The 24,179-nt window shown below is 44.3% G+C and overlaps 1 protein-coding gene and 1 pseudogene across 2 annotated transcripts in view; one reads left to right on the top strand and one right to left on the bottom strand.

Annotated features, from left to right (window-relative positions):
- VGLL4 (vestigial like family member 4) overlaps positions 1-24,179 on the bottom strand; it is a 343,498-nt gene that overhangs the window by 30,255 nt on the left and 289,064 nt on the right. The gene's annotated exons all lie outside the window — the stretch shown is intronic.
- LOC144782575 (targeting protein for Xklp2-A pseudogene) lies at positions 2,328-5,634 on the top strand (annotated as a pseudogene).

The following is a 24,179-nucleotide window of genomic DNA, read 5'->3' as shown; positions in this document are numbered from 1 at the left end:
CAAATTATCTCCTCGTCAATGGCAAAAAAGGCTGCGGTTAAAATGTGTCCTCTTGCAGCATGCAGCAGAAATGTGAGGAAATGTTGTAGAAATATTTTTACACAATAATATTTCAGGATATGTGTCAGCCCGCTGCAGTGTTTACAATGCACACTGTATCTGAAGGCTAAACCCGCCCACATCAAACAGCTCAAGTGAAAAGACAACTTCCGGTCTAGAAGTACAGAAATAAGCAACCTTGGTTTTTATTTTTATTCAAGAACTATGTGTGCACGCACACAGCCCAACCCACCGCCTCCCCCACCAAGTGTAAGTATAGTTACACAATATCGTCAAGTACACACAAGGTGACACAATCCAATAGAACATAATATTGGTATGGTCCTAAGAGTGCATACAAGATATTTTTTTTCCATCTCAAAACTCTAACCGCAAAGCACTTTAGTCTAACGTGTTCCTTTTGCAAAACGTGGGTACTTAAATACCAATAGCGGATATTCTGAAACTGTAGCGGAAACCGCTGTGTAAGTGGGGAGCAACATAATTATGTAGATACATCTTTCACCATGGGTTTAAAGCCAGCAAGGACACAAGAGATGGATTCTTTAACACTGTAGTTGAAATGCCCTTAATTCTGCCCACTTTTCTTTCTGGGTTCTCTAAGTATTTGAACTGCAGGTGAGCTTCTGTCCCAAAGAAGGAACAATTGTGTTTAAATTCACAATATCCCTGTGGTCTGGTACATGTTTATAAAATTGAAGGCCCAGCATGCCCCTTTTCTATCAACCATACCCTATGGCCTGTCAACCCCCACCCTCCCGGTCATTGTTCGACAAGTCAGCTGGCCAGTGCTTTTGCAACCACAAGTTAACATCTGTCTGATCCCAATACATTATATTTTTTTTATTTATTTTACGGAGTTTTATATAGCGCAAACTTGACCTGAATCGGGTATCAGAGCGATTTACATAGCACCAGTTGCTTTACATGAGGATACATTCATTTTTTGTTTGGCACTGGGAGATCAAGTTATTTGCCCAGAATCACAGGATGTTCAGCGTCATTGCCAAGACTCGAACCCAGTTCCCCAGATTTTCGAGGAAGACCGCCCTAGCAGTTAGGCCAACTCCTCTCCCCATCCCTGTTAGTGGCACCCTTTATTTGGCCCACTACTAAATCTGTGGGTACTTTCTAACAGTACAGACTAATAAATGGAGAAACCTTTGATCCAATTAATTTACTTTTCTTCAACCCTGGGTTTCTTCAGGTGTGAGCACATTCTTTGAGTTCTATAGCTACTGGCTTCTTACGGTGCTCACTTTAGTACAGGTAGGAATGTTGATTTTGGTGACACCCCAGTTTTCCTTGGTCGCTCCTCAATGGCCTCCCCTGTAGTGGCTGATCCATCTCTTTTGTAGGTGTGCACATATACTCACCAACACAATGACACGGCTGCATAATTGTACTTTTCTTTTGGTATGATACTGTACTACCAAAACCCAATAGGGCCTAAATGCAAGACCGATTGGCTGTGCCAATCCTTTTTAACGCCTTAACGCGGCGGCAATTTCGCTGCGGTGCGGGCGTTCTAAAGAGTGGGCGGGGCTGCGACGGCCGTTGGTCGTTCGCAGCACCAGGGAGGCAGTGCTCCCGTCAGCACGGAACGGGTTAAAAGCGGCATCAAAATTAGAGTGTCCCATTATCATCACAATAATTTGTATCCCCCGTGGTTCCCTACTGTCTCCTGTCATCTTCAAACTTTGTAGGAAGCTGCACACCAAATAAGCACAATCATGCTTGTCACACATTAATACAGTGTTAAAATGTGCCACCTACAACATCAAACAGCATAACGCCCAGTGCTGCCGACTTTGGAGCTGGGGGACCAGATTTGACTCTCGGCGTTTGACTGAACATCATGTGATTCTGGGCACATCACTTAATGTCCCCGTACCTAGAACTGGACGTGTACTTGTGTAATGAAACTGGTGCTCGTGTAAAGCGGCCCAATACCTTCCGGGTCGAGTTTGCACCATATAAAACCGCAACAAACAAAAAAAAAAGTGCTAGTCAAAAATGTTTTGTGGTACTGTCCCTGAGGTAAACTTTTCTCCGGAGTGAAGATGGTCTAAATATGTCTCCTTTAAGTAAGACTATGTTCACCGCGGACTCCTGTACTCTGGCTTCCTGGAGCAGGCCACCCCCGCTCACAAACACGGTTTCTCGGAGTTTGCTCGCATCTGTTGCATCAGCGCACTCGGCCCACTGGCGGCTTCCATTCCAAGCATGCCATTCCGAGGGAGCCCTGTCTCTGTCTGCAACAAACCATGGCTTCAGTTGAGCACATTCCAGCAGCCAGCGTGCCGCTCCGAGGAAGAAACACCTACTGTTCCCAGCAGGAACGGGTGATGACGTGAACAGGGGCGAGCCTATGGCTGGGAACTCGCGCTACGCTTATCTGGTGGAAATGTAATGCCTTTTAATTACAGACGAAAATGTGAACGCCCCAAACTATAAAAGCGTCCCGGCTTCTTCGAGGGGAGTAAATTAATTCCACAAAGGTGTATCTTGCTATCCCAAATAATACCGCTTGAAGATAAAGAACCCTGCATTGCGAATTATGATTTTTCAAGAAAACAAAAAAATTAGCCACTGCTAACACCTCTTCCTTCAAGGTAGGTTAGGTATGTGGGTCAAAGGGCATTTTGAGCTGTACTATTTGGTGTTGGGGAGGGGCCTGAAGGTCAAAGGTCACATGCTGTCAGTTCAGCTATGGATTTGGAGAAACAGCACCCAGTGGTAGGAGCACTGGACTCAAAACATAGCAAAATGTGTTACTGTTTATATTTCATGTTATACTTAATCTTGCACTCCCTAAGAGCTATTTCCAAGATGTTGTGTTTCTGTATTTTTTCCCGTGTAGCATATTACTCTGGTATAGTGCACACTTTGAGTGGCCTCCAGGCTTTTGAACGGGCCACCACTGTGTGTTCTGGCATTATGGTTGAAGAATTGTGATTCTTTGCAAATGTGTATGAAGGAGGTACATAGTTGTCAAAATAATGACAACGTGAAAGAAAATACAGTGCTTACATGTGAGTGGGTGCGTGGTTTGTTTTGGGGCTGGGAAGTGAAAGAGATGCAAAGAAGTGCATTCAGGAAGGCAAAAGGGAGATGAAAAGTTAAGATATGCAGATGGAGAGTATATGTCTAACAGAGTGAACATAACAGGAGTGAGAGACTACTACCGAGGACCGAGCGTCTGACGCTGAGGAGCCTTCTGCAACGCGGTGGGATAGACCATCTGGATTGTGACCATATTGTTGATCCTGGAATTTCATTGGTGACGATGTCAGCGGCGGTATATTCCTTCGATGCGCCACATTTCATCAACTTTGAATCATTGAATGAACAGTACATTGTTGAATGAACAGTACAACAACAATGCAGATTCCTGTTTGATAACGTAACGGATGGAGAGAATATTCCTCCCCAGGATCATTCCTTTCAGCATCCTGGCAGAACCCCTGGGAGTGAGGGCAATGTTCCACGAGCTGTTGTCACGCCCATTATGAAGTCTTAAGAGAAAAGCAATTCCGATGTGAAGATAACACAACAATCTGACAACATAGCTTCCTCTGCAGTGTGCTACTTCGCAAAGGGTTCCTGCAGCAGGAACTTCACTTCTTGGAGCTCAGCCAAAGAGGACATCCAAGCGACTTTCTCCTGAACAGAAGAAACAGCTGGCTAAGATTCGGGAGGAGCGATGCATGGTCAACCCTGCAACTTCTGAAGTGCATCCTCATTCAACTGCTGAAGGCCAGCCAACTATTAAGAAACAGAAGCTTGAGATTAAAAGAAGTGAGCAACAGAAGGCATGTAGACCTCAGCGGGGTTCCCGTACACAGAGCAAAAGGACGCTGACTTAAGTGTCCATGAACAAAGTACCTGGAGATGAGGCTGATAGTTCGAAGTCCAAGGCTCGCATACTATTTCAGTCACACTAATGGTGATGAAACAGAAGCCTCTGAGAACAAAACTGAAAAGCACAGAGAAATCGGAGCTAGAGAAGATGCCGCAGTACGTAGCTGAGCAGCATTGGGAGAACAGGGAGAGCTTGAGAGCTGCTATTGCAGTCGCAGGCCAACTTGTGAAGAACACCACATACCAAGTAACCAGACTTGGTTGATTTTGACTTCCGCACTGAAGAATGATTAAAACGCCTTCCAGAGACCCAGCCAGGTGATGAGTTCAAAGAGGGGGACTTCACTGCAGTGCTAAGGAGGCATCCTCCTTCCCCAGCTCGTATTCCACATTGAGGCCACACTGTTCAATAACCCTTCAACTTGTCCCAAGGAAACAAGTGGAAACTGGAGGAAGAAACTGGAGTAAGCACGTTTCTGTCAACAGCTGAACAGGTTAAGACTCTCCACAAGCAGATGCCATCTTACTATCGCCTCTGTGGCAGCCTACAGCAGAATGAAGGTTCATCACCACTGAAATGCATGAAAACTAAGGTGACTAATCCGGAGACACCAAGGCTGGAGACAAAAAAGCATCACCGCTCAGTGACCAGTGCAGCGGAAGTGGAGGCTGAGGAACTGGAGGAGTTACAACAATACAAATTTCGAGCCCAAAAATTGGATAACAGGGTCCTGGATGGGGCAGCGATCCTTCCAAAGAACCAGTCTGTTAAGGAGCCCACCAAGCCTATTGGCTTTAATTTGGAATTTGAAAAGCAGATCCAAGAGCATTATGCAAAGAGAGAGGAGCCAGAGGAGGAAAAATTCACTTTTCATTCAAGGCCTTGTCCGACTAAAATACTCGAGGAAGTTGTGAGTGTTCTAGAGATTAAATGTCTTGCACCAACTGTCCCGAAGTCTCCTGTATTTGCTCTGAGGAACAGACTTTGTAGACCTGTCCATGAGGAAGAGCAGCCGGTAATTAATATGGTGTGCCATTTAAACCTAAAGTTCCAGAGCAAAGGGTGATGGAACCTGCACTCTTCTCCCTTGACTCGCAAGATGAAGAACGTCTAGCACAGAAAGAGAAGAAACTGGAAGAACTGAGGAAGGAAGAGGTACCTATATTCAAAGCCCTGCCTCTGCCCCACTTCGATCAAATATATTTGCCTGAGAAAAAGGCCAAGGGTCCAACAAACCAAAAGAAATTTCACCAACAGATAGAGGAGAGAGCAGCGATTAAAACCCAGCGCTGGAACCAGAAGACTGAAGAAGAGCTGAAACAGCAGAAAGAAGCTGCATGCTTTAAAGCCCGTCCCAACACAATCATCCACCAGGAGCCCGTTGTGCCAAAGAGGAGAAGCAGAGGTTTGCCGGAGAGCCTTTCTGGTTCAATTGTTTAGGATAGTTTTGAGCTGGCGACTGAAGAGCGTGCAATGGAGAGCCAGGAATTCGAAAAGCGGATTGCTGAGCTGGAGGACATAAAAGAAAAGATGGAAGAAGAGGATCGCCTCAGAAAAGATGAGCAAGAGAGGGAAAAGCTGGCCCAAAGGAGGACGCGTGAGCTGGTGCACCGAGCTCAACCAGTGAGTAAGTACAAGAATGTGGAAGTGAGGCCAGTGTGGTGCCATGGACTGCTCCCAAATCCCCCAACTTTTCAGACCGTTTCTAGGGTTGAGCAAGTATTTTTTTTTCTACCTCAGCACTTGTGTTTCCAGACTTGTTTCAGTCGAGCCCTGGGCGCTCTATTATGGACCTGTAGCGGATTTATATTTTGTGTACATAGTTAGGCTGGAGGATGGAGAACCGGGGTGGGCATCTACAAGCTCTGTATATAGGGAGTTCATATGCTGTGTGCTGCTGGCGGAGGCATCTAAATCCCCTGCGCGGCGAGCCTGAACGGATGATTGCTTCATCACAAATACTCCGCTTGCTTAGGATCTCATGCACTCTTTCGAGTAAGTATGCAGAATCGATAGTGTATGTTATCTTACTATTATGCGATTACGTGCACGTGTTTTAACCTTGTATACTTATAATTTATAATCTTTTTTTTTTTTAAATGGGAGTGAGTGAGACACTGAAGACCACCTTCAACAGGCCTCAGTGATGTATAATTCACTGCCTCATTTCAGAATGTACACATTTTCATTATTAATGATTTATAACACAATCACTGTTACACATTTATCTTAAACAACTCCCAAACATTGACAAAGGCAATAGCCCAGGCTGGATGTCAGTTGGCATGTTATATATCTAGATGCAATAATAGAAAGTTCAGAGATTAACCATAATACTGGTTGGGTGGAACACCCTGAGAATCACACAAATGTAATTTATATGTTTAAGTCAAGCCCTTAATTACACAGGCAACCACCCATTAAGAGACCCCCTCTTTTTCATCCCACTTCTAAACATTCTGCATCATTAAAAAATATATATTATATTGCACTTTTCGGTTGCACAAAACACAAAGGCTCGTTTATAAGTAATTCTGCAAAGCTAGATTTATATACAGAAAGTTATGCCCCAAAAAAGCGATGCATGATTCTCATTTGATATTTATGACTAATAAACTAGAAACAAAAAAATGAATTAATTTGAATAGCCACTGCGAAGTGAGAGAGCCAGAACAACCTTGGAAATTGAGAGAGCAATTTTTATAAATCGAAGTTCTCCCCTGCAATAACTATTCACGTTAACAACTGAAGCGCAGACCTCATTGTGCAGCTAATGGCCTTCCAGTGGGAACAACTGATCTGAACACATCTGCTGCCTGCCCGCCCCGGACAGTCGCATGGTAATCCTGCCCGGCAGTTAAATGCCTGCTGCCACCGGCTGAAACGCGGCCCAGTGGAATGCAAGCGGCAGAAAACCTGATAACATGGCCGGCAATCTGGGGGTTAACGGATTACAGCAGCTGAGCAGGAGCTCACATTGCCACTTGGAAACGCGGCGGACGGGCTGACACGCCGGGCCTGGTATAAATAACTTTCAGTGGGAAGTCGGCGTTGCCTCTCCCTTGAAACTGATCGCTTCCACCTTTGCACAACACGCCTGCCTCGCAGCTGAAATCGAAATGCAGGGTAACCATCTGGTTTGGAAAAGCAAGGGTAAAGGGAATACAAAGATTATTTTTTTGAATGCACTAACCTCACTAGTCACTGCCAAAGAGCACGAAGACAGTCCAGTCCCCTCCCACCACCAGAAAGCCTTGGGCCTCCCAAACTTGGCAAGAAATCTCCTGCAGGAAAAAAAACTGGAAAGGAAAAGCGGCGTGTCAAAGTAAAAGTCTCCCATAAAAGCCGAGCTGCATGCTTTGACCTTCTCTTTCCTGTAATCCGATTTCAGCATTAGAAAGCGGCACCGTCCCTTGCCACATTATTAAAATGAGATTTACTGAATCTCCAAAAATGGTCTATGTTCCTCACTCACTCATGCATCTAAATACTGGCCGTTAATGCGCAATGCTGGCTCATGATTCAAATCAGTGTTAAAAGTTTTAAAAACAATCAAGCAGGAAGTTGTCTTAAAAGATGGCAACATTGTTGGGCTAAAGCGTTTTTCATTTGTTGTCTTCATTACGATGGGACTTGTAAATCGTGTGCAAATCATGATTTTATATTTAGTGTCACTGTTTTGTGGCAGGGGATTATGCAGAAGGTGGCTATTTTTTGTACATATAAATATATGATCCAAATGTTACTCATAATATGTAAATAAATAAAAAAAAGAATATTCAGGAGGTTACCCGATAGTGAGAAATACCCGATGTTTATAAGTCAGACAAGTAAATCTCGCAAACGCCTTTGAAACTGCAAGGCTACCTAGGGGAATGAATGGTAGAATGTCAGTGGAGTAGCAGAGGGTGGCATATGCCATTTATAGAATGCCAGCCTCCGTGGCATAGATCTGTGAGGGGGGCTTTAAGGCATAAAGGAGGAGTAGGTAAAAACAGGTGGGGGAGCCAGTCTTGGGATACGCTAGTCATAACCCAATGCCTGAAAAACACCAAACGAGTGTTTTTTTCTTTCTTTCTCCAAGCAGCCAGTTTCAAAGCATGATTTTGGTAGGATTCTATCTGTCTGTGCGTTCACCTGAGGTTTTGCCAGCCTGAAATAAACCAGGGTAGCACAGCGTGGCCTACATAGCTGCCTTAATATCAGGCTGCTGGAGATTCGGTTTGGAACTCAGGTTGCTGGTTATCTATGCAAATCTAGCTCCCTACAGACAGGACATCCACAGAAGTGCTGGTGCTGACCCCAGGTAGCTGATTTTCAAACAAACCTTCTAAGCTTTGAGAGCACCCTCTTGAACAGAGGGTCACACACACCCTCAGAGGTGGTGCAGCGGTTGTAGGAGTCAGCTGTTGGTTCCACAACTTGAAGGCAAAGGAACCCTCCAATGGATTACTGCCAAGCGTTGGGTGTTCAATAAGTTTACCAGGACATAGCCCTGGACAGGAGTCGCAAGCAGCCTGGAAATATATGAAAATGAGAGCAAAATAGAAAAAAAACAGAAGTAACTGGCTTGAGAGCTGCAGAGACCCGCGTCCCATCTTAAGTCTAGCACCGAGTCTGTTACAGAAGAGGCAAGGAGTCTCTTCACCATAAATTGAAACAGCAACTTGAGGACTTCAATGTTGTGGGATGGCTTCCTGATGCCCTTCCAGTTGCCAGTGTCCTCGCCGACATGCACAGGTCGGTTTTATTGGGTTGCCACCAGCTAACTCCCTCCAGGACACTACTCGGTCTTAAACAAACGCACTGATCACAGCCTGGAGCCCAGCGAAAAAAACATTAAGAGATCAGTCACTTGGCGATAATGCAACATTCTGTTTGGTGCACACTTAGGTCTTGGAAGAAATCCCTTCTTCTGGTGTAGCCCTCACGAGTGGCCTACTTGAGGCAGTCATTTGGGGATGGTATCCATCCATCATGTCAGTACTCAAAAGCTAGCTGGGTTGGGCAGTACACCAGAAGGTATTTTAGAACTTATGCAACTCATGCTATTTGGGGTAGGACTAGTCCTTGCACCACAAAAATGTGTAACACAATACCTGTACTCCGAGATCATATAAGCCTGTTTTTTATTGCCATATCTGCACTAGTAAAAAGTGTTTCGACATTTCCAGAGCTGCCTTCTCTGCCCATCTTGGCTTTAGTGGTAGCTGGACTCCCCACAGCCCCAGACCTTAAAATCTGGCTCAGAAAGAGCGCTGGCACGATTCATGGTCCAGGAACCAGCTGCAGAAGTTGTGTTTCGCTGTTCTGTCACTTTCAATTTAGGGATTTTTATGTTGGTGGCCAGAGACTCTGGGGCTCACCTTTCAAGCTGTTGGTCAAACTTCCTCAATGCAGAATCGGCACCGCCCAGACCAAGCATCGGTCTCAGCAGTGTGCCGGAAAGGGGCTTTGAAATGCAGTTGAGGAACGCCATGCATGCTCTAATTTTCCATTTGTGAAATGTTGAGTGTGATCAACCCCATTGCACCAATTACAATATCACATGCCGCATGGATTATGGGGACTTCTCTGCTATTTTGCTTATTTGAAGATGAGGGGACAATAAATAGACTGTGTACTCCTTGGGACTCTTCAATGTGATGGGCGTGATTAAACAGAGAGATGGCCTTGCAAACAATCAACATTTTCCAGAAAATGCAAAACACTTCAGTTGAGAGTTCAATTTAATGCTGACTCAGCAGGTTAAATGACAAGGTATGCAACCTTCACCAATTCCGCTCCAGGTAGGTGGGAAAGCAATTCTTCCACCTGAATGCTCTTGCTTCAATTTCTAAAGAGAGTAATAAAGACCTATTTAATATGCAAATAAACAGAATGAGATCAAACATATATTCTATTCTCATAAATAAATTATCAATAATAAGCCCCAGATATATGTCCCACTTTAAGGCCTACTGGTCCCTTTGATCGGTGTTGAGGGTACGCTGGAAGTTGGCTTGCAGGGCGCAAAATCCACTTCTTGATTTCTTCAGTGGTATTTCACAAGCAGTATTTTGGTATGAGGATAAAACGGAGTAGGTCAAACCAAAAGACGTCTCTTCCCAAATGCTGCCTCACAGATTTCACTGTCTATAGCAACTGTATCCACAACATCCCACTTCCCAAGAGCTCAACCTTCTAGTAAACGTTACATGTGTCAAAATTTAGGAAACATCTGGGGAAACGATTAAATGAGAACAACCCTAAAGGTTTCAGTTTTCTTTCATTGCACTTAAAGAGGGTTGTTCAGCCTCAACCTGGGAAGGCGAGAGACTGTCCGGTTAATGAAAGGAAATGCTAAGTAGGCCTCAGCAATAATATAGCATCCTTCATAGATCACAATGGATGAATACATGAATCTAAATTGACTTATAAATATGTGGGTGTACTTCAAGAGCACAAACGCAGCTATGCAGCACATGGGCACTATACAATCTTTTACAATTTTGGAAACACAAAACTTGAAACGGGGACCCTATGTTCCAAGTACTCTGAAGCACACTTCATTAAATCATTATGCCTTGGGATAGAAGCTGCATTCATTAAGTCCATTTCCATTCCACAAAGGTGAATGTTGATGTGTGATTTCTTCAGTGAATTACATATCTGGCACAGCATTACATTAAGTGTTTAAGTTGACCTGGTGAATAAAGAGCGGAGGAACTTGCACTGCTTCTAGCATCTGAACTCAACTTTGGGGATACTTTTCATCTTAGCTGTAGAGAGTAGTTAAGATAAGTCAGGCCGAGAAACAAAAAGTACAAAGTTCGGTAACAAACTCAAGATATAGGAGATGGATACACTGATATACAGAAATACGCCTTCGAAGGAGAGACTGGGATCAGGTTAGGCTGCAACCATAAATAAAACCCATCACACCGAGACAAGGACAAAACATGCACCAGTGCAGCTTTGCCAACTTTTCAGTACACAACCAATGAATTATTGAAACTCTAAGTTCTGGAAACTTCAATTGTACTTGCCATGGGTTCCAGGCCAGCTGGAGAGACTCTTGGAAGTGACCACTAGTCCGGTCAACTACAGCAGGATTTCAGTCCTAACATTTTCTGAAAAGGGGCCTTTTTGTTATAAAAATAAACATTGAGCGCCCATTTATACTAATCTAAAGCAACAGCCTAATCCCCAGACTTACGTTCAACAGCTGCAAACTGCTGTCAAAGACAGAGGCGTTGTGGTAGCAGCACTCGGGGGGGGGGGGGGGGGGGGAATCCTGCCATCAAGGGAGTCTGTGGAGTGCAGGGGGCTTGAAGCAGAAAAGCTACATTTGCTAAGATTTTGAATGAAAAAATACCCCACCTCTCCTCTCCCAGGGCCCACTCTGGACGCACAAGGATGTAGATTTGCGTATAAGCACAAAATCAGCGTTTTCCTTACGTTCAACATAATACAGCAGTAGTAGCCAGGAACGGTGCACGCAGGGCCTTAAGTGGTATGAAAAAACTGGGGTGGGGGGGGGTTTGTTTCCCTCTCAAAGGGGCGTGGCCGACGTTAGTAGGGCGTGGCTTAAAAAACGTAAACTAAAAATGTGTGCTCAGCATAGTGTGCCGACCCACTGGTAATTTGCAGCTCCTGTCATTGCATCCAGATATAATACGACAAGTGACATTACACCTACAATAAGCCAGTACTATTGGGTTTGCCAATGGTTGTTAATTGCATAAGAGAAATTAGCAACAACTATGGCTTCCTTGTATAGGATGTTTAAAAAAATGCTTCAGTTCTGAAATGATGAGACTGATAGAACTATAACGAGTCTCTTTGAAGTTACATCAAAGGCAGTGAAGGGTGGTACTGCTGCAGCGTTCAAAAAAAAAAAATCACTCTAAAGCAGGGTTGGATTGGGATTCAAAATCTGCCCGGGCACCCTAAGAAAAAAAGTTGCCCACATTTGCACATTGCCTTTTCTCAAAACACTGCTTCGATGAAATTTTATTTAAAAAAAAAGGGGAGGGTGATACAAAAAATGCACTGATTCGTTTACATGGTGACTGAAAACAAGTGAGGCCACTTCTGCTCAAGCCCTCGCTAGGTATGCATACATTAATGGGCTGGCCCTGTGAGAGAAAGAAAGTGACACTTCTGCTTGTTGCTAAACGTGAGGTAATGAGCACCCATCTGCCTCCATAATGGCCACTCAAACACCCACTAGGCCGCTGGCTGTATCCGAACAACAGCGACACTACCCAAATCTGCCCCTAGAGTGCTCCAAAAAGCAGCCCACAGTTGGAGCTCGGCACCGGCCCCCTCGGGCATTGCCCGAGTGCCCGCGTTACCAATCCGACGCTGCTCTAAAGGTGAGGGCAAAATTGGAGAGCCCGGTAGGAACGCGTCTCAGCACCTGCTTTTTGGAACTGCCAGTGCTGAGCACCGGCAAGACACGGCTCGCTTAAAGCCATGGGTGCACGTGTTCTGCACAATTGCATTACAGTCGTCCTTGCATTTCTTTGAAGCACACAATAAGTCTTTTGAACAAAGGAAAGCTCCGGGAATTTACTGGTCTTCGAGGTTCTTCGGATATGGACGGCAGGAACGCAGCAACCTTTCCACAGTTGTTGTCGTGCATTACGGGCTGGTGCTGTTGACATCTATATTATAAAATGTGTTACTTGGCCATGCACCAGGATCAAGTCGCTGCAGAGACTCTCGGCTCTCCGCGAGGAGGGCTCTTAACGCGGCAGTGCTGCCTGCTGGGAAAAGGCTGATGTCAGCTCTTAAAAGTAAAGCTCGCTGCACGGATAAGGGGGCCTTTGTTTTCAGCTGAACTGTGAAAATGAGAAAATGGCTGCAGTCAGACAAACAAGAGCCCCACACAACACCGGGTCAGGCCGGAGGCCTCCATTTAAAGGCACAGCACTTCATTAGTGTTACACGCTTGTCAAAACAGCCAGACACCAGGCAGACAGATGCCCCAAAGCAGAACAGCAGAAATGCAAATGGCAACCCCCAAAAGCATACTTTTCTAAATTCCTATAGGTACGCGTCCCCACATATGAAGTAATTAAATAACCACGCATGCTCATTCTGAGCACTGGGCATTACATGAAAAGAACACCTAATACAGCAACATAAGAAATATGAGCAACTACAAAAAACTATTGTGACTGCTTGAAACAATTCAAGAGTTCAAAGTATTGAATAGGGCCAAATTTGATGTGGTATTTGCAGCCAAATTTAAAAGAACGCTAGAGATGGGAATGCCAAGGCTTAAAAAAAAAATTCCTGCAAAATAATTCACATATTGAATGAATAATGGAGCTGCCACTGCCGGTCGTAACAAACTTCACCCTGCCACATCTATGCACGATTCTATTTGTGGTTTTCTTTGGTGCAAAATTTACTCAAGGGAACTAGAGTACTTTACAAGACGGGATGAATTCAATTACGGAGAACAATCAACAAATACAAATTAAGAAACACTACAGAACTGTCAATTCAAATCATCGTTAGTTCGGCAATGGTACCCAGAGATAGCAATAAGGGAAAGCGCTCAGTCTTGGCCAAGGGCTATTTCAAATAAGAGAATTTAGAGTTACTTTTCAAAGGTTATGAGAGTAGGGATTGGATAGACCTGGTGGAAGTTTATTCCATATCCTTGTTGCACTGTCTGAGGAGGTCTGTTCCATCCGTTGCCCTGACGTGAATGTTGGAGGCTTCAGGACAAGGGGTACTGTATTCCCAGCACCAGAGATTTTCAGCTTCACAGCCAGGTGTAGAGCTGTGGATTTGTAAAGGATTTGAGAGTGATGTATTCAATCTTCAACTGGACTCTTGCTTCAACGGAGCCACTGAAGAGTTAGATGGCGGGAATGTTATGTTCAAATGTATAATGCTGTGAAACAAAGGGGGTGGGCCACAAGAAGCATAGCTACAATCTGTGCAGATGAACATTTGGGACTCTGGAGGGGAGTGACCAGGTTTCTGTCCAAACCAGGATATTCAGGTCAAAGTTCACAATAGTGTCAAAAATGTCCAATCAATATTTGATTGCTGAACTGCGGTTATACATAGGGTACAGAAGCAAAGAGGAAGTGATTCTGCACAGCATTTTTGGGGAGTTGAATGGGTACTTCAATGAGAGTAGCAAGTTCCATATTCTTGGATGGTGTGCACAAACGAGGTCTGTGCCTCAGGATGGTAGGGAGGTTGACGTGAGCTTGGTTTGCACAGCAGCTGATTTGGAAGCAGTGTTTCCTTAACTTTTGACGAGTTCCCAGAGATGAACATCTTTGAGGGGAAGATTCTGGTCTACTGGGGCTAGGATCACGGTTGCTCCTCTGCAATTATCCCCCCTGGAATTATCTTCAAGGCATGCCAGTTAGGCTGGTGATTGGGGTATTAAACACTATGAGTCGGGACATCACGCATGATAGTAGAGATATTACTTGTGATAAGACCTCTTTAGCTGAGCAAGAGAGTAAAATGTAAATGTAAATGTGGGATACTTGTAAAGCGCACTGTTACTCTACCCGAGCGTCCTGGCGCTGTAGACCGCTGGGGAACCCGTCCTGGTTTTCCGTGTGAGATGGTCCCTTCCTGGGTATCTCCAGGGTGAAACCAGGCATCCCCGGCGTCTGTGGGGGGCCGTTGTAGAGATGAGGCAAGCTTAATGCCCAGAGTTACCGAGTGTGTTCCCTGGTTAGAGTAGGCACTGAGGCGAGAATTATCGAGTCCGTTGACCCTGGTCCAAGACCCTGCCGCGTCGGGAATTGAACCCTGGTCCCGGGCTGTTCTCTGCTTACAGGTCTGCCGCCTCTAACCAGTGAGCCACACCTCTCCACAAGAGGTCTGAAGAGGGAGATGGGTATTCCTTCGGGGAAGGCGACTTGCACTGTCCAGCTCTACTTCGGGTAAGGTCTAGAGATCTAATGTTCAATCATAAGATGCAGAGAACCAGATGTTTAAGAAGCGATGTAGGTGCCAGGTGGGGACTTAAGAGGGAGAGGTGGCCTGGGAAGTAGGTGGTATTTAGGATGTGGATAAGGAAAAGTGGAACGGAGGAGAATTAAGGGGGAGCTAGAGACAGGCGGGGAGATTGTGCCTGTGGAGAAGAGACAATGAATAGCATGTGAAAGACAGGTGGGAGTGTTGGGACAGAGCGAATACAGAGTGGGGGAGGGAAGGAAGACGTTTTAGAGGTAGCAAGAAGGCAGAGTAATTAGAGGAGGTATTTGAAGGACAAATGGCAGTTTTAGTAGTGAAAACTGTGGAGAAGTAACATATACAGGATTAGTCAAAAAAAATAACATGGCGTGCCGTTGTGGGTTGACCACCGAGAAAGTTGAAGGCCAGTAGGAATATATTCAGGATTGGAGGAATTAGGTGTTGGCACTTCAACGGTAGAAAGCAGGCAGCAGAATATAGTTTGAGAGACTGAAAGAGTTGATTGAACAATGCCAGATTCAAATCATTCCATTGGAAAATAATCTTGCCTTTGTTAAAAATGGAGATGGAAATGTTGACGCTGAACTATTTTCTGAGTGAGATTTATGCGGTCACGGAGCAGAGGTCATATAGATCTGTTTTGAGGGTCCCTGGAGTGATGATGGCCAGAGATCCGTGTTTCCAGGAATTCAAGATTGTGTGCTTGAAGTTCTATGTAGCAAATCTGGATACATTCGGAGCATAGAAGATCTTTAGGTGTTTAGATAGGAGTGAGACATCTTAAACGTTGTGGAGTAGGCTGAAAGGCAGGATGCAGTGTGGACACTCCTTCATTGTATGAATGTGCAGATAACCTTCGTCAACAACCATTTGATTTTCATGATGATCGATGTAAGCGGCATCTCTTGAAGTCATTGAGTTTCTGGGCATCAAGACAGCAGACGGATTTAATAGACTAAAGTACTACAGTCAGCATGGTCTCTGGATGCTGAGGGACAGCTGAACGCTCGGCCACTGAAATAAGGTCAGCACACATTTGAAGGCCACAGAGGAGGCAGCTGCAAACCATAGAAGTGGGCCCACTGCCCAGGACCCCAGAACCTACGTCTGGAGGTCCAGAGTCCAAAGAACTGCCTCCGTCACCATCTCAGTCACATACTCGGTCAGCCAGCTGAGGGACAACCAAAGTTGGTGGGATGGTTGTATCCCGAAACGGGCTCACACTCTAAAAGCTGCTGGTCCCCCGTAGGCTTCCTTGCTGGGTAAAGTCAGTCCTGCATGAATGAGGGGTGAGAGATGGGAAGAGAGGAATTTATATCAAATTTGATCTTGAGCGGCAGGAGCCACATTAGGAAACATTCATGCTGGTGGTCATTTTCACTTACTTTTAGGTACATACTTCTAAGCGTATCAACTTCATTGGTAATGATCTCACAGCAGCAATAAAGTTCTAGTTTTGAAACTCCAGGGCACTGAAATGTTTGGCCTTAGTATTTATTAGGGGCTCATCTCACATTTTCCTAACCAAGAATTCAAGCATATTCTCATGATCCCTTGCCATAGCTGCAATGTTTTTCTTTCTTCAATATCTTACACACTAAATTAAGATAGTTACCTCTCACCCTCACATGTGTCATCACTTCAAGCATCTCTATCATATCTAGCCTCTTGACCCTACAACTTTTATTAGAGTCATCTTCAGTCCCTTAGAGGCAACACTGTGTTCTTTGCAGAAAATGGCTAATGTGATGAGGCTTTTTTTCCGGCCAAATAAAGGATGTAGTTGCCAACGTGGAGCAAATTTGATCATTTTTTGGTCTCACCTACCAGACACAGCGGGATATATATATATATATATATATATATATATATATATATATATATATATAATATATTATATATTATATATATATATATGACACAGACGGATATATATATATATATATATATATATATATATATAAATGGCTTTTGTCATTTTACAGCTCGGCAAGGACAGCACTGTGCTAGTCCTATGCTTAAAAACATTGCTGTAGAAATGGCAAAAGACTTTGTCCATTTCTATCTCGGCGTGGATAGCACTGTGCTATTCCTATGCTTAAAGATTTTGATAGAAAAGCAGACATTTGAGGTGAGCAAATCTAGAGTGTCGCTGGTGTTGAGAGTGCTCTAACAGGAGCTGCTTTCCACCTAAACTGGAGAACTACCCAGAGTTCTCAACTTCATTTTTGCATAATGTATGCGTCACTCTATGCCTGAAAGGGTTTTGACTTATACTTGGTGCTCCCTTGTGTCCGGACAACGCTATACCTCTCTGAAGAGCTCTAATTAGAGCGAAAAACTGTGTCAGGGGTTGCTTTTATTCACTTCAGGTTGGGTTGGTTGGTATTTTACCAATTCAAAGCTGTAATATTGTGCCCGAGTGATAAATGGCTATTGTAATTTTACAGCTCGGCAAGGACAGCACTGTACTAGTTCTATGCTTAAAGACTTTGCTGTATAAATGGCAAAAGACTTGGTCCATTTCTATCTCGGCGTGGATAGCACTGTGCTAATCCTATGCTTAAAGATTTTGATAGAAAAGCAGACATTTGAGGTGAGCAGATCTAGAGTGTCGCTGGTGTTGACAGTGCTCCAACAGGAGCTGCTTTCCACCTAAACTGGGGTACTACCCAGATTTCTCTCCTTATATATATTTATATATATATATTTATATATATACACGCCTTTAAATGGATTTCAGCTTCCGCCGCACCGCATGTCTCGGGTGCCACTCCCGCAGTGGTGAGACGCTTCAAAACTATCAACTCCAGCAACCACAGTTACCGAGCCAAACACCAAGTGCACTCGCTGGCGGAATTTAAACGTAATGTTTACGCGTTTTGGCAAATCGCCTTTTTCAAGGACATTGCGTCTGTCAGTGCTTATGGCTTGTGAATAAAGCATTATGTTTAAATTATGCCCGCGAGTGCACTCAGTGTTTGGCAACGTGACTGTGGTTGCCGGCGTTGATCATATATATTATATATATATATGCCCCTCACTTCTCTAAATCAAAATAAAAAGGAAAGTGACGACATGCAAGTTAACTCACCAGTCAAGCCATCAGGATTCTCTTGTAATAGATCAGTCACCTGTCCTTGATTAAAAACACTACTTCTGCATTCAACAATGCCAGCTTTTGAATGGAAGGTTCAATGAGGCCACAGCTGCTCCCTACAAGACTGTAACCTGCTTTAGAAATGTAGACATCTTCCCTTTAATATCATTGCTGTTTGGCACGTCAAATGTATAATAATATGCGTAATAAGTACAAATATCTTCAAGGCATTCCGTGCCCACATGTCGTTGAGAGTACTATACCATGCCAGCTTCTATCACTCTACGGAGTCGATAAAGCCCTCATAATGGTGTCATTAGACTGGTTTGACCGAGTGGACAACAGAAGATTTCCAGATGATATCCTACTCAACCACTTAATCACATTCACAAGACTACGCAAGCCCTCCTACAAAGTCTTACTACAGAAAGGCATAGCATTCCTGTGGAAAATGCATTCCATGACAGCATCAGCCATATGTTAAACATGTACATCCAGCTTCCAACAGGTCTCAGAAACTGAACAGTCATAACCACTACCAGTCAGTACAGGCAAGGTTCCTATACATTATGTTTAATGAGCTCTACCTGGCTGTGCATTACTGTGACATCAAGTTATAGCGCAAAATAAGTAATCTCACAATGCATAAAAATAGAAACAAGAATAGCTTGGCATTGTATCCATAGCTTTAGTGAACCATATGTGACTCGGCCTTCGTAGAAGGTTTGTAAAGCAAAAGTTTAAGTGCACGAGCCATTCAAAACATTGGCAGCCATTCTCAAAGGCATTTTGGAGTAACTGAAGCAGTACTCCTGTGGTACTTTACTTTTTTTTTTAAAACATATTCTGGCATGTCTTTGTAAAACTGTAACAAAAACACCTAAAATAGGACTACATTGGGAATAGTCATATGCAGTTACTAAAACAGAAATGGCGGTGCCCTCTTTGCACTTGGTGTTTTGGACGTTTTGCGCCGATTCCCAAAGGCATCAAAGAGTACGTAAAAGAGTACTCACAAATGCTTTACCCTTGCACTGAATAACCAAATGCCACAATGATTACCTTGGCATCAGGCGGTGGGTGGGTAAAAGGGATTGGCCATGGACAGCTTTTACTTTCTTGACATATGCTTCCAGCTCTTTCTTGTCACGTCTGTAATATTTGGGGGCTGACACAGGACCAATTTGGGAGCTAAGGCTACCCTTGACAATGGTGCAAGAATAAGGGCAGGTGGCTATTAAAACACTCTTAACTTATATCCTCATTTTTTCCTCCCCCTTCCACCCTGATCTAGGTGTTTTCCCTCCCACTCGACCCAGTATTATGTGTGAAGGACCAATTTATTTGCAGGGGTTTATTTTGGACCGAATTTGTTTCACTGTGTGCTTTGTCCATGTACTACAACGGGGTTTCAATGTATAGGATGTTGCCAAAGGCTGGGAGAGGAGGTTGGTCTGAAAGGGGAGTTGAATTTCTGGCTATCTCCTCCAGTCTCTGCACCAGTCTGAGTGGTGGTGGGGAGCGTGGCACTGGTCGGCAGTTGCTCTTGGAGAACTGCTCCCAGTGTGCCCAAGTTGTTAGTGGTAATCTGTTTTATGGCAAATAATCTTTAGATCACAGAATGTATTATCACAAGAGTCACTCTTGCATGCTATGATCAATTCTTCGTAGTTGCACTTTTGTAACAAAAAAAAGACATGGCGACAGGCTGTACACTTAGCAGCATTGTCTGAAAGCTGTCCCAAATATTTGTTGCATCAAAAGTGCTGCTATTTTCCCTTCAGAAATCCAACCGTGCAATTCGATTTTGGCAGTGTTATTTCTATTTTAGCGTGTCCCCTATAAAGGATAAGTTGCTAACCTCTGGGAAGGTTTAAGAAGTCAAACACTTAAATGAAAGAATCATTTTTCCAATATCCTGTAAACTTTGCTGAGCTTCAAACATGAAGCGTGCACGTTCTGTCCGCCTGACAAGACGAATCCAGGTGATCGCACCAGCATCATGCGAGCAGGGTAAACCAAAAAACAAATTCCTTGATCCATATTGGATTCAAGCAAGCCTGGCTGAAGACGGCTGAAATGCCAGAAACCGGTCCTAGGAAGCTTGTTTCCGGTCCTGGGAAGGCATGGCTTGGCAATTCGGGCTGGACTGTTTCCATGAGGCTCAGGGTCAGACTGATTTGCATATGGCCATGTCTGAACTGGGGTGGCAGATTGGGCTAAAGAACGGTGATGGATTAAACCCAGATCTGTTGACTGGGTGTGAGTGTATGATTGGTTCAGATGCTCCGTCCATCATCACCCCCTTTTGTACCGCTTTGTTCGCCATAAGTTGGCAGGGTATGCTCAGACGTGAGTCCCTTGCTCACTTTGCCACTGGATTCAAGCAAGCCGGGCTGAAGACGGCTGAAATGCCAGAAACCGGTCCTAGGATGCTTGTTTCCGGTCCAGGGAAGGCATGGCTTGGCAGTTCGGGCTGGACTGTTCCCATGAGGCACAGGGTCAGACTGATTTGCATATGGTCATGTCTGAACTGGGGTGGCAGAGTGGGCTAAAGAAGGGTGATGGATTAAACCCAGATCTGTTGACTGGGTGTGAGTGTTTGATTAGTTCAGATGCTCTGTCCAGCACCACCCCCTTTTGTACCGCTCTGATCCATATTGGTGGCATGCCCCAAGTGTGAGGCTTGCAGCTTTAAACGTGTTGTACCAGCAATAGGAAGATTTCTCGTGCTCACCCTTAACTTAAATGACAAAATTCACAACCTTATCTGCCCATCTGCGGGTCTCAATTAGACAAAGTGAATTGGTCTCCACCATGACCCTAACATTCGCAGTACTTTCCGCCCTGTCCCTCTTCCTAACCCAATTTCATGCACTGCTTTGGTCTTCTTGCCCTTCAAAGCATGGCTCTGTCATGTGTTCAAAACTCTTACACTTTGATCTTTCGTACCAAGGCTTCACTTACACCAGAAAATACTGGCCTCGTGTACAGTGCCTATCACAGACAGGAAACCAAATGCCTGTATCCAATGCCCACTATCCTTCCTACTGGCCTTGAGGGCAAAGGTTACAGCCAGCAGAAATGAATTCTAATAGTGAATGATATTGAGTTACTTTGCACTTCAGAGCATTGTAGCAATATTTGTTGCTTGCGTCTGTTGCCAACTTATGACAGTGAATCCATTTTTAGCATCCGTAGTGGAACGGTGATATCCTTTTTCTGTTTTTAAGAGTTCAAAGGAGGTTTACGCTGCCCTGAGAGGGATTCCTGCTTGGCCTAGTTACTAAAATAGAGAGTTCATATCAGGACTATTGGCCACGGTAAGGCTCCTTTCCATGGTCTAGTGAGCCAAGGCTGGATAGCACTTCTTAGCTAGAAGGTGCGTTCTCACACCTCTAGTATCCAGTATCCATCCCAGGCATACTGTAGAAAGTGGATTCCTGTCCTCTGAGGTTTGGCACTATGCCTTTGCCACTCAAAATACGGATAACCCCTACAGTAAAACAGGCAGCCTTAGGCAAACTTGCAATTTACAACAGCTATACCAAGAGGACTAATAACAAATAAATGTTATGGAGATGAGGGAAACAAAAAAATGAAGTACAATTGACTTATTGATAGGTCAATAATGGAAGCGGGTTAAACCATTTATTTACATGCGATGTAAGAGGGATAGAAATTTTGATTTGTTATCTGCTTAACTAGTCTTTAGGCTTACCGACCCTTAGATTTATTATTAATTCTGGAACAGCATACAGAACAAACATCAGTCCCATCCTGGTGAACACTGCGTATTTTGGGAATGCTTGCCCTTAAGATTTTTAAGATTATGAATAAAGTACTGAAGCTTTTGGCATAGGTGTGCTAATTCACTCTATAGTATATGCATCTTCTACACCGAGAGTGAAATATCAGCGGATTTGCCAATTTCTAATTTGCTCTAGGGGAATGCTCTGCCCTCTGGAGGGCACAGGAACAACCTACAACTCATGAAACACTCAAACAGAAACTGTAATTAACAAGACCTCTGTACAGTTCAATAGTTGCATGGATGATTTAGGCCCACCTTCTCATCTTCAGATTCGAGTTTGTGCCATAAATAGTATTAGCGGCCCATGAGGTTAGCAACCAGGTACAACGGTGTTGGTACTAACCAAGTAAGCTTAGAGAAGAGCACAGCTGGGACCTGGTTGTAAAACTGGAAGTACACCAGCACTCTTGCAACAGCTTTCTAAAGCTAACCTCATGCAACTGTAAGAGATCTGTCGCTTTTCGCATTCTTCCAAATCCCAGGATGTGTTGCAATCGAAGCAAGCAATGAAGTCCTGTCTGGCCGAAAGTTGTGTCACTAGTGTGAAGATGTCTGAAACGGGTTTCTCCTGAACAGGCTAGGAGATAAATGTACTTAGAAGGACCTTTAATTTGCAAAACCACATCTGGCACAATTATGTGCTAGAAGAAATAGGAAAATCATACAGGGCGTTCGAGTTATGGATAGATTGATCAGAATTTACTCATTTATTTATTTATTCAAAGTTTTATATAGCGCGAACAAGATCCTTGCGGATATCAGAGCGCTTCACAAAGACAGGGTAGGGGCGGTAGGGATGAACAGAGATAATGGAAGCAGTATAGTAGTCACTGACATGGTAGGATAAAAATAACATACATAAAAACATATCAATATACAAGCAGGTAAACAAGTAATATAAGACGACACTAGTCATTGATCCCGCAACAGAGGTGTTCAGGTACACCTTGGGTGTGTGGATGGCTTATACCAATCTCTTAGAGTGTAGAGAACAATGAGTGGGGGCAGCGGGAGAGTGAATCAGTAAACCAAGGTGTAAGATATATTGGTCGGTATTAAGAGAGTAGCGTAATAGTGTCGCCCATCAAGTCGAAGTATAGTGACAGAGGACAAGGAGAGCAGTGATATAGAGCAATGCAGAGTCTTTGGTCCAGCACCTATACGGTTCAGGGGATCTTGGCCAGAAGGATGTTTTTCACCTCTTTCTTGAAGAGTGCAGTGGAGGAGATAAGCCTCGTTTCAGGAGGGAGCGCATTCCAGATCCTGGGTGCCATTCCTGAGAAGGAGCGCTTGTATGTTTTCTCTTTCCGGAATCTACGAGGTTTCAGGAGTAGATTTTTTGTACTTCTATTGGATCTCGAACCACCTGATAAGGACAGCTTGTGAGCGAGGTAATTGGGTGCCTTGTGGTGCACGGCCGCGTGTGTCATAATAGCAATTTTTAGCTGTATTCTGGCTTAAAAAGGCAGCCATTTTAGAGTCTTTAAGTCTGGGGATATATGTGAGTGTTTTCTTGAGCCAGTAATGAGTCTCGCGGCAGCGTTCAGGGAGGCTCTTAAGGGTGCTGTTGTGGATAGCGGGAGTCCGCTGAGGGCCACAATTCCGTAGTCTATTCGAGGGATGACTAAAGCTTGTACAGCAGTTTGGAAGTCTTCGGCAGGGAGGAAAGGTTTAATTTTCCTCAGTGTGTTGATTTGGAAGTTAGCTCCTTTTATGGCTTTGCTAATGTGCTGCTGCATGTTGAGCTTGGCGTCAAGTGTAATGCCTAGGGATTTCGCCGAATCCACGATGGTAGGTTGGACGTTGAGTGCTGTTAAGTTATTGAGCCAGGTTTGGGTGATGGAAATTTTCGCCGGGGGTGAGATGAGTAGGAACTCAGTTTTCAGAGCATTTAGTTTGAGGTGATTATCTGCCAGCCATGATTGAGTGTTAATAAGTGTGGAATTCAGATGTTTGATATCTTCCGGGGATTGAAGCTTTAGGTAAAGTTGTGTGTCGTCGGCGTACATATGGAATTGGACATTGGAAGCTTGGAGCAGGGTGGCAAGCGGTTCCATGACGAGGTTGAACAGTGTGGGGGAGAGGGAGGATCCTTGTGGGACACCTAGGTCTGCAGGCACCAGTGAAGATAGCACATTGTCGATCTTGAACTTCTGAGACCGGTTGTGAAACTAAACCAGGGCTCTATTGTCATGATATGTTTATCTGCCTGCTAGGAAGCAGTATTCAGTCCTATTACAATAATATGCAGGGGTAATTTCTAAATAAAAAAATGATTGAAAGCACATGGCCACCACATGTTGGCAGTGACAGGTTTTCTATTTTTTTCTTTTTTATTGTATGCGGTTGTAATAAGAAGCATTAAAAAAATAAACCATCAGATTAGCTTGCCA

Source organism: Lissotriton helveticus, chromosome 9 (genome assembly GCF_964261635.1).
Source record: "Lissotriton helveticus chromosome 9, aLisHel1.1, whole genome shotgun sequence".
NCBI classification, from domain to species: Eukaryota; Metazoa; Chordata; class Amphibia; order Caudata; family Salamandridae; genus Lissotriton; species Lissotriton helveticus.
Note: the sequence above shows the minus strand (reverse complement) of the source record. Positions and strands in the feature narration are given on the sequence as shown.